Source organism: Cajanus cajan, chromosome 7, assembly GCF_000230855.2.
Source record: "Cajanus cajan strain Asha chromosome 7, NIPB_CcT2T_4, whole genome shotgun sequence".
NCBI lineage: Eukaryota > Viridiplantae > Streptophyta > Magnoliopsida > Fabales > Fabaceae > Cajanus > Cajanus cajan.
This window is the reverse complement of record NC_138523.1, coordinates 16,371,286-16,382,471: the sequence shown is the minus strand read 5'-3', so window position 1 is coordinate 16,382,471 and position 11,186 is coordinate 16,371,286. Positions and strand designations below refer to the sequence as shown.

At 31.4% G+C, this 11,186-nt stretch overlaps 1 pseudogene across 1 annotated transcript; it reads right to left on the bottom strand.

The window, feature by feature from the left end:
• Nucleotides 1–7,557: 7,557 nt before the first annotated feature.
• Nucleotides 7,558–9,694, bottom strand: LOC145949860 (putative clathrin assembly protein At4g40080; annotated as a pseudogene). Its single transcript, XR_014428186.1, has 2 exons — nucleotides 7,944–9,694; nucleotides 7,558–7,852 (listed from the first exon to the last, which is right to left on the bottom strand). The product of XR_014428186.1 is annotated as a putative clathrin assembly protein At4g40080 (transcript).
• Nucleotides 9,695–11,186: the final 1,492 nt, after the last annotated feature.

Sequence of the window (11,186 nt, the reverse complement as noted above, 5' to 3'; positions counted from 1 at the left end):
GATACTCCCCTTAGGATGGTAGCATCATCACCCCCCACTAGCAACTTCATTGCTACATTGAAGGAATCACTATCCTTGAATGTCAACTACAGATGCCTCTTTCCCATTTTCACACACCCAAAATGTAATGCAACCCAGAAAACTAAAATGCAACAAAATAGAAGAAAAGTACTTGAAGTAATGCCAGCAAGATAGAATCAAGACAATTATACACACATAAGCTTGAACAATACGAAACAATCCTAACATGAAATGAAAAGTCCTTCCAACTTACTCTTGATAAGTAACCGTATAAAAACTCTTATTTAAACCAAAAGTCCATGATCAAACACAATATACGATGAATGACTTTCATTCATCCACATCATCTACACCAACTACTCATTAAACTGTAGTAAAAAAACAAAAACAAACGTCCCCTATACGCCACAACCTCTACAACACACGTTCTCCACACTAATAAATACCTATCAACTATATACTTACTTATCTCTTATAGAGCTCAAAACTAGGCAAGCTTATGTACTACCCGACTTGAACATGTCGAGCCGAGCTATGCCATCTAGCTTCGATATACCAAGTCGAGCTCAAACAAGACACTTGTTGCAAACCTCTGATGAGATCAGAGCCAAACAATCGAATGATCACACTAACACCATACTCCCAAAAATCCTAGAACACATTGAAGAGCAATAAAGGAGGAATAATATCTTCACATGACGAAGTCCTGTGCACAATCATAGGGATACTCCATAACTATGTAGGACGACTCTCTAAAATCACGCAATCAACAAGCATATATGGGATCATGTATCATTTAACCCTAACCTAATTCTTAATCTAAATTCCTCCTATGACTTGACCATCGGAGTGTCTTTGCGGATACCTCTATCATCGTGTATATTGAAGCAATAGGGGTTTAATCAACCTTTGATATAGAACACTCATGCATTAAAAAAACATGATTCTCCTCAATGAAGAAATGCTTGGAACTCCATTCATTCTTTCAAAAACATATCCTTTTTCCTATTTAAACACATGAAGTTTCTTTTTCTTTTTCTTTTTTCTTTTTTCTTTTACAAGGAAGAAGTTTCTTTTGTTAGTACCTGAATTTTATGTTCAACGCGCAAGTACCCTACCTCTGATTCATGTATCATACATTTTTTTTCTTTGATGATTTATGTGCATGCATTTGACATTTTATGCTAATTTTTGGCATACTTGTGTTAAGATTAAGTTCTTTCCTTTAGTAATAAAATTGATGATTTGTTTATAAAAAGAAAATTAATAAAAGTCTGAAATATTTTTTCACATGGATACTCAATGAAATATTCTATAAACAAAAGACTAAATTATACTTTTTAATGAAATATGCAATATTCTCTTTATCTTTTTTAAATGTTTATTACGATCCTTTATCTTTTTAAATAAGTCCAAAAGGAAATTAAAAATTCAAAAACCATAATTTTATACTATTTTCTTGTTGCTTGTGAGACATTTTACAGACGATTTTCATTATATTTAGCCTTTATGGATTCAAATGCCAATTAAATTTTATATAGTTAAATATATTTTTATAAGTTTTACGTCTGAAATCGATAAAAAAAATTGATTAAAACAATACAAGAAAATGTTGAAATATCTACGAAAAATAAGTGTCGACCAATAGTTGACGCAAATACAGTCAATTAATTCAAAATGCAGCATTGGCTTTTCCGATACTAAATTTAAATTGAGTTTAGTATTGAAAAAGTCGATGCTATTATTTAAATATAACATCAGCTTTTTTGACACTAACTTCAATTTATGTTAATATTAGAAAAGTCGACGCTATATTTAAAAAATAACGTCGACTTTTCCAATAATAAATTTAATTTAACTTAGTATCAGAAAATACAACACTATTAATTTCTTTAGATATAATGTCAACTTTTTCAACACTAAACTTAATTTAAATTTAGTATAAAAAAAATTGACGCTACATTTGAAGAATAATGTCAACTTTCTTGACACTATACATGCTTTGAGAGAAATAAAGGTAATTATTTTCAATCTTATATATGCATAATGCATCGTGATGCAGTTGGTTATCAAGTTAGTTTAACACATTGAGCTCCAAGATTGAGTCTCGGCAATGCTATGTTTAGGTGAATAAATGGTAAGTTAACAAAAAATGTGAATGAATAAATGGTAAGCTGGAAAAAGAAGGTTAAGAAAAAGTAAAATAAATTCTGACGGCTAGGTCGACAATAAAAATATTAAAATAAAAAGTTATTAAGTTAGAGTTAACGTAGTGCCGGCTACACCAACAATAAATCAACTATAAAAAACTTATTTTTGACGGCTTGATCGACACAAAAAAATTTGTGTCAACTTAGTTAGAGTCAGCTAAAAAACTGACAAGTGATCAACAATAAATATAATTTTATATCGATTTTTATTACTTAGAGTCAGCTTTTGACCGACTATAAAATAAAACATTCGTGTAGTGAAAATTGTGTCACAATATTAAAAATTATTATATTAAAAGGATCAAATTGATCTAAATATAAAAGATAAAAGACCAAATTAAAATAAATATTTTACTAAATAAATGACTTAAATAAATTTTAAAAAATAAAATTAAAGATCAAAAATATAATTTAACCTAAACAAAATATTGATTTCTTTTGTAGTGAAAAGATTGTTTCAGTTATTTAGAATTTTGTACTCTTTTTTTATTACATTTAGTATATGAATTTAATTTTCAAGTATTTTTTATTAAATACTTAAAGTAAGTTTATCACTTTAGAAAATAAAATGATTTTATCTCTGTCATTTAATTAATTAGTTAAGAATTTACATTACTTTATTTAATTTTTCAAAATAAAAAATAAAATTCTTAATAAAATATTTTCGTACATAAGTGAATAGTCTGCAATGCTTTTCTAATTTTTTTTAAAATAAACAATAGTTAAATTAAGAAAATGACTATTACGGGAATATGTAATAAAAATTTGCTCCCATTAAATAATATGCCATTCTAATAAGATGGTTCTGATGAGTTGACGAGGATTGCCAAATTAGGCGCACTAGGTAGAAGATTAATTTTCTGAGATGGAAACTCGAGTGAAACAAAGCAAGAATATACCTTATACAAAAGATAAATTAGAGACCCTGAGGAAAAATAAATAAATATATGAAGGAATTATAATTTTTGATTAATTATATAATTATATGCATATATATATATATAAATATATATAAGATTCAAATGATATTAGTGTAAATATTACACTATTTAATAACATTAATTTTATAAATCTAACTATTGAATTATAAGACTTTATATTAAATTTTGTTAAAATTAAATAATAATTTAAATGTAATAAAATATTTATATTTTATTATATTTTAAAATATATATAATGCTAAGGATCGATTAAATAGACGTGTTTCCGAATTTTACTGCTAGTAGATCATATGTACTTCAGAGTTCAGACTTCTATAAGTATTTTTTTAAGTCATGAGATATTACCTAATCTTAATAAGTTAATGAAATTTATCGTACTGAATACATTGACAAAATTTGTAGAATTGGCGTGTGAGAAGGGATTAGAGTGAGCAAAGAGTGCAAGAAAGAATGCATGCTCAAAACTATAAAACTCCAAAATTTGGATCTTGGTGTCGTAAGTTCACTGGAACATCGAACGTGTAAGATTTTAGACTTTCGGTCTCTAATTAAATACCAAACTAGCAGAGATTGTTTCAAGAAATAAAAAGAGTGATTTTCTGCTACATAAATGTGATTTTCAAAATTGTTTATTTATTAATTTATGGAGTAATTTTGCCATGTACTTTTTTCTCATGTATTGTGTTAATATGGTACACTATTGTCTACACATTTTATAATGAGCATTTATCACGTGACATAAAATGTTACACTTTAAAATGTTATTTTATATCAGGAGATCTATATATATATATATATATATATATATATATATATATATATATATATATAATTAACCATATTAACACAACAAAAACTAATTTAGTAATAATTAAAGTATTCATTTAATTATTAATAACTTATATGTACTAAAAATATATTTTAATTAAAAAAATTTAATTTTTAATCTATATCTCCTACATTGACTAATATCACTAATCTAATATATTTTTAATTAAATTTCTTATTGTTTAACATTGTGCAATTAACAATTTGTATTTAATTATACTAATATAAATTTACTAATTATAATAAAGATCTAAAATTATGGGTACCCAAAAGATATTTAAATTAATGGTCAATATTGTATAGGTACTTACCATAATTTTTTTTAAAATTTTTAATTTATATCTCAATTAATTTAAAAGCATTTTATATAAATTTCCTAATGTAGTACTTACTAGTTTTTTATGTTTCAACGAACTTAAGATTATCAATATTTTTGGCCAACCATATAATAAATTGATTAATAATATTCCCAACTATATCATAATGCATGCCCCAAAGGAACAACATACACTCTATATCTAACTAATGTTCAAATTAGTTTTCTATGTGCATATAGAACTCATACACAAATTTATCAAAACATGTAATGAGCAAATAGGTAATTAATGAGCAAACCCAAAATGAACAAACAAGTAATGAGAAAACCCACAGAATAATATGCTTATTATCCACAACAAACCCTAAAAACCATGGAAGAAGGAGAAGTAAAGCTTCAAACTTAGGAGCGCACATGAAGGAGAATTGAAGAAGAAGCTCGTTGAAACATTTTGGTCACAGTGGTCGTTGGAACGAGTAGGTAACATGAACGGAGGAGTCGTCGAAAATCACCTTTGATGTTATCTGTGGAGAAAAAGATGAAACTGTGGAGAAAAATATGAAACAGTGGAGAACGAACTAGGTTCACTTTCTCAGTGTGACTAATAAGAAGATATTTTATGGTGGCTGATGATTTACCTATCCTAGAATGTTTCTTTTTATGACAGGTAAGTTAACACCGCTATATAAAGATTAGAGTCAAAGACTGACCAACACATTTTATGATGGGTGTTGACTTACACGTTGTAGAAAGAACATTCTATGATCGGTAAGTTAACACCCATCATAAAGTATTTTGGCATATTTACAAGTATGTCACCACAATAAATTTTATGCTATGTGAATAACTCCCAAACATATAAAGTTCTTTAGGAAATCCTCATTTTGCACTAGCAGTGGGGTCATCAAAGGTGGTTTATATATTACGATAGTGTTTGGTAAGATAGATGATGATCTTATAAGTTTATTTAACAACTTATAAGTTAGTTTAACTAAAATCAATTTGTTTGATACGCAAGTTTATTTTAGGAGTTTATATAACTTATTTTCATAACTTATTTAAATAGTTTATAACAAATAAAATTTTAGATTTTTTCTCCTTTCCTTTTTTATCCTCATTAATTTACTTGCAATCTTTTTATCCTTTTTAATTTAGAAACTATTTTGTTTACATGTTATTCTCTCACTCTTAATTATTAAATAAATAAACATGTCATTTCACATCAATCAACTAACTTATCAGTTAATTTTGTAAACACTTTCAATTCAATCAATTAAGTTATAAGCTCTTAATTTTTTAGCTCCTTACTGATGGAAACACCTTTAAAGCATGGAAAATGTTTCTAGGTGACACCTTCCCCAAGATCTTCATCCATAGGTTCCAAAATTTGAAGAAGAAAACAAGAAAATGATGGAGGAGAAGAAAAATGATGATGGAACCATTCTTCAATGGAGATGAGCCCTATGAACATTTTTCATAAAGAGCGAACCCTTGATTGTGCAAATGAAGTCACACTCTAGAAAGAACTCGAAAGACCTTTGACAGAGAAAAACTAATTTTCATCACATAAATGCTCAAAAGTGACACATGCAAGAGGTAGAATCCTATTTAGAGTTGGTTGGCTTGTGGTACAAGGTAGCTTAACCATGGCCAAATAGACCATAGTTAGGTTAGCTTGCCATACAAGCCAACTCTTACCTAGGTTAGTCTAACTACTCTTCCAACCCCCTCTAGTTAGTTAAACAAACCATAGTTCAAACCTTCCCTTGATCTAGTATAGATATAGAGGGTGTGGGAAATGTGACTAGGCATGTAAAGTGTGAAGGGGAGTGTGGGAGTAAAAGGGGGATGAAGTAGTAGACACATGTAAGGTGTGACTAGTCATAGAAAATGTGACTAAGGGATCGAGTAGTGTAAAGCACATGTGAGAGGTATAAAAAACACCATTTAGGCCCCAAAAATAGGTGCACCCCTCCCCCCTCTTGGCTCTCACAAGCTCACTTGATTGCATTTTTCAATTATTAGTTGCACCTCCAAAAATACATAATACACCTTTGAAAGAAAATTACAAGAAAACATACCTCTATTCTAATGACTCAAAATACAAAATCAAAATAAAATAAAGGTTAAAATATGTTTTTAGTCCTATAATTTCACTTACTTTACCTTTTAGTCCCTATATTTTGAAATAAACCTATTTAGTCCTTATACGTATCTTCTTTTAATCATGTTTACCCTACAGTTTAAAATAAGTCTATTTAGTCTCTATATTTGCAATTTTGTAATCCTTTTAATCTCTATCGTTAATTTTATTTTTTATTTTTATAATATTGTCTATTTTGTGTTGAGATGATAGAGGTCTTCAATTTTATGAGGGTAAAAAAAATGGTGTCTCAATAATGCACGTTACATGTGAGGGTACAAAAGGGACATGAATCATTGAGAGACCTAATTTAGAATAATTACAACAAAATAAATTTGACATTAAACACATCAAGTTGAATTAATATATATATATATATATATATATATATATATATATCACATCAACAAAAAAGAAAAAACGTTACAAAATAAAATAACGACAGAGGTTGAAATTATTAAAAAAATTGCTTATATAGAGACTAAAAAGATTTATCTTAAACTATGGAGACTAAAAAAGATTGAAATAGATAAGTATAAAAGCTAAAAAGATCTATTTTAAACTATGAGGACTAAAAGATAAAGTGAAACTATAGAAACTAATTAAAATAATATTTTAACATAAAATAAATATCTACAATAAAGTAGACATAGACTAACTATTCAATAACAACATATATTATTCAATACACTACTACAAAAGCACTATTCTACATCGGTTCTGGAAGGTAATTTACATCGGTTTTATAACTGATGTAGAATAGACCGACGTAGATTTGCGTTCAAATCTACATCGGTTGTCAGAAAACCGATGTAGATTTGCGTTCAAATCTACATCGGTTGTAAATAAAACCGATGTAGATTTGAACGCATATCTACATCGGTTCTACTTTAAACCGATGTAGATTGCTTTTAAAAAAAAAAAATTAGATTCTTAGCTGGTGCTCCACCAAGTGCTCTCCCGCAGCCAAGTACCACACTAGATCACCGTTAAAGTTTTCATATCAGATGTGCATTAAGATGCGCAAAATTAAAAAGACTAACTTGTTAAAAATATTAAATCCATTCAATAATTATGAAATATATGCAGCTACAGATATGGTTCAATGCATCTTTTAGATCAATAAAAATTCAAATTATATGAAAATTCATCCCATGGTTGGACTAGAACCAAATCAGCAGCTGGATCACCTACTTGGAAAAAATCAATTACATGCCAAACTTCTAAAAATCAGACCTTCACAAACTTTTAGCTATATTTGCCTATCACAATTAATATGACTGATAGTAAACACCTATTTCCCCTAGTAACCTATCGGCTTCGACAAAAAGAAATATGCCTCGACAGCCTTTTGCAACGCAAGAACAACATGGCTCTGGAAACGGAGGTCAGTCTGAAAACACAACAAAACCCCAAATTATAGGCTATTAATCAAAAGACCATGCTTTTATAATAGCAGCAACAAAAAAAAAACAACACAATACCTTGGTTGGAATGGAACCAAATCAGCAGCTGGATCACCTACTACATGATCAGGAGCAGCAGTCTTATCCACTTAGATTATGGCATCACCGACTGGCCGATCCAGTTGCAATTCTGATCCGGTGACCGAGACATGATTTGGCTTAGCCAAGCCACCGACCAGCAGAGCATTCGGTGCAGTTGGATCAGCTAGATCACCTACATATTGACCAGTTTCAAACACACATGAATTGTGCCCAGCTAGAAATTTAGAAAAGGAAAAAAAACAACATAAGGAAATTTCCTCTCACTAGAAATTTGGGAAAAGCTTGTTCATCACTGAGCTTGGCTGCTTTATAGCTACAAATATGAGATGCTTGAGCGTGTTCAATGCTGTCAAACAAAAAAAAGAATCACAATGAGAAAAAGTATTTTTATAATAATTACTTTAAAACAAGATATACCAAGAAACAAATATTACATTTAAAATGCTTCAATCACCAGAATTAAGAACTAGTGATGACAATCACGCATATCCCCAAATGTTATCATGCAAGCCAAAGTGCCAAACTTCAATTAAACTAAAACATGACACAAATTAAGAACTTATTCACCCACTCCAAACCTATAAAAGATTAAGAACTATTAAAAGAGATGTGGACCATTTACATACCAGGCTTGACAACCTCCCCTGGATTTGACTTTATAAGAAGTTGACGACCATCCAAGTGAGTCAGCACAAATTGGAAGCCACATAAGGCCTCAGTGAGGGACAAGGAGTGCTCCACAAAATGGTCTTCAGACTTTCTTCTGAATTTGGGGTGTTCTTTCTGCTGAAGCACAAAGACTTTAATCTAGCATGTTCAATACATTTCAACCAAGCCCTTTCAGTCTAATAGCACACAACAACCATCCACCCGAAAAAGACCAGAACACAGTAAACAAAACTATCTGCAAAACTCTTAGCATAAAAAAACAAAACCAACTCTTTATTTCTCATAAATAATCACCAAAGTATAGAAAACAAAACGTGAAAGCAATCCACACTAATCACCAGGTGCGCTCGGTGGGCTCGAGCCTCTTCCAGATCCCCTCCACCACTGCCACGAGGGAGTCAAACTCGGTCAACAGGTGCGCGTTGGTGATCCACGAGACCCTGTCTTGGCTATCGGAGTTGGCTCTAAGGAAGAAGCCGAGGTCTCTGGAGGCGCAGAGGAGCTGCTCCATGTGCTGCGCGAACCACCGTACCTAGGAGGTGGGGTCGGCGGTGCTACGGTGGAAGTTGGAGAGGTTGAGGTGGTTTCTTCCGCCGGAGGAGGGATAGACGGAGAGCTAGTCCTAGAGGATGAAGGTGTCGTGGTAGACAATGTGGTGCACGGCCAGGCACTTGAGGGTGACGGTGGCATGGTGCGTGGCGTTGAGGCGGTCCATGAGGAGGTCGACTAAGGCGGAGGTAGTGGTGCGTGACCCATCGGCGGAGGAGATGAGCGTGGCGAGGTGCTTGCGCGTGGGGGGCACGGAGGAGTCGTGGGTGGTGGGGGCACAGGGGGGAGAGGGTGGTCCATTAGGAGAGTAGCGCCTCCTTGCTCTGCGATGCTTTCTCTTTGATTATTCTGATTAGGAGTATTGAACGACGGTCAAGTGGGGGAGTCAGAGGGGGAGGCGACGACGACGGCGTAGGAGTGGAGGAGGTGGCGATGGAATCGAAGAGGGCTTTGGCGTCTTGGAGGTTTGGGGATTTGAAGAGAGGGGGAGTGTGCACCCGCGCGAGAATGTTAGGGTTTCATTTCTACATCGGTTATAAGCAAAACCGATGTAGAACAACTCCCCAGATTTTTTTTCTACATCGGTCATAAGCAAAACCGATGTAAATATATTTGTATTTTATATTTATTTACAAGTTTGCCACCGCGTTTATGATTTACATCGGTTCTGGTAGAACCGATGTAAATGTGGCGATGTTAAATACTGTTTTTGTAGTAGTGATAACATATAGCTCAACATGAGTATAAGCCTTCCTCATTCATTCTTATTGTATCCTCTTAGACATGACCCTTGTGATAGGTCCTTTGGAAGGTAATATTCTATTATTAACTTATAGCTTATAAATTTTCAACTAACTTATATTCTTTTAACCATCTTATATGCTAATTTTATTACATGATTAAAAAAATTACATAAACATTTTTCTCGTTATTTTAGTAAATAGTTTATAAAATTACATTTATTTGGTAGAAAAGATGGGGTAAAAAATCATGTTGTTTCAGAAGCTTGATTGGACAGTGATTAACATGGAAATGTTAGGAGACTAAGTGTGTGATAATGTATATTGAGGTTGGTGTTGATAATATGGTGTTTCTATTGCTATTTGATTTGATTTTTGAAAGAAAAAAACACATTCAATTTCAACTAAATATAAAATAATATATTTTTTTAAGTAACGCAAAACAATTAGATATAAAGCATGGATGGATCCATAAGTCAATTATAAGAGCTATAAAAAAAACTAAATAAATATTAAATTATAATAAACTAATAATTAAGAAAATCATATCATTTATCTAAGTCGTGCACGTCATTCTTTCATATCATAAAATTCATCCATAATATAATTTGTGTTAACTTATCTGCAATTCTTCTCTCAATGTAAGCAATCAAATAATAATTAGCTAGAAATCCATCTTCAATTCCATCTCATTTCTGAGCTTATTCTTTAAAAAAATTTATAACCGAAACTGATCTCTCTGTCGTAGCAGTTGAATTAGGAAGAGTCAAAACCAATTGAATTAGACAATCAGTCGATAAGACAAATATTTTCTTGTTGTCACCAATCCTTGACATAGCCCGAAAAATGTTGATAGATTTTTTTGTCAAGGGTGAAAAGGAACATTTCATTGATAATGAGCTTGTATTCTAAGATGCAACTTCTCGTATTTGTTAAAATCATCGGGATAAAACTTTATTGCCAAATCACAAATTTATCTACATTTAGTGATTTGTAAAGATCTTTTGGATCCGAAGCTAAACTCAAAGTAAGCAATTCCACCATACTATCAAAAAATCTACTATTAAACTCCTGTAACTAATATCAAGCGTAGCAATGAACAAATTAATATGATAATAATGTTCAACTATAATATGATCAACATTTTGGCAAGCTTGACCACAGGAACATTAATTTCATGCTTCCCAAAAAATGACATGACTTCCCTCACTCTTTGAATCAAACTTTTAGTAGTAGAGACAGATGACATTGCATTCAATAT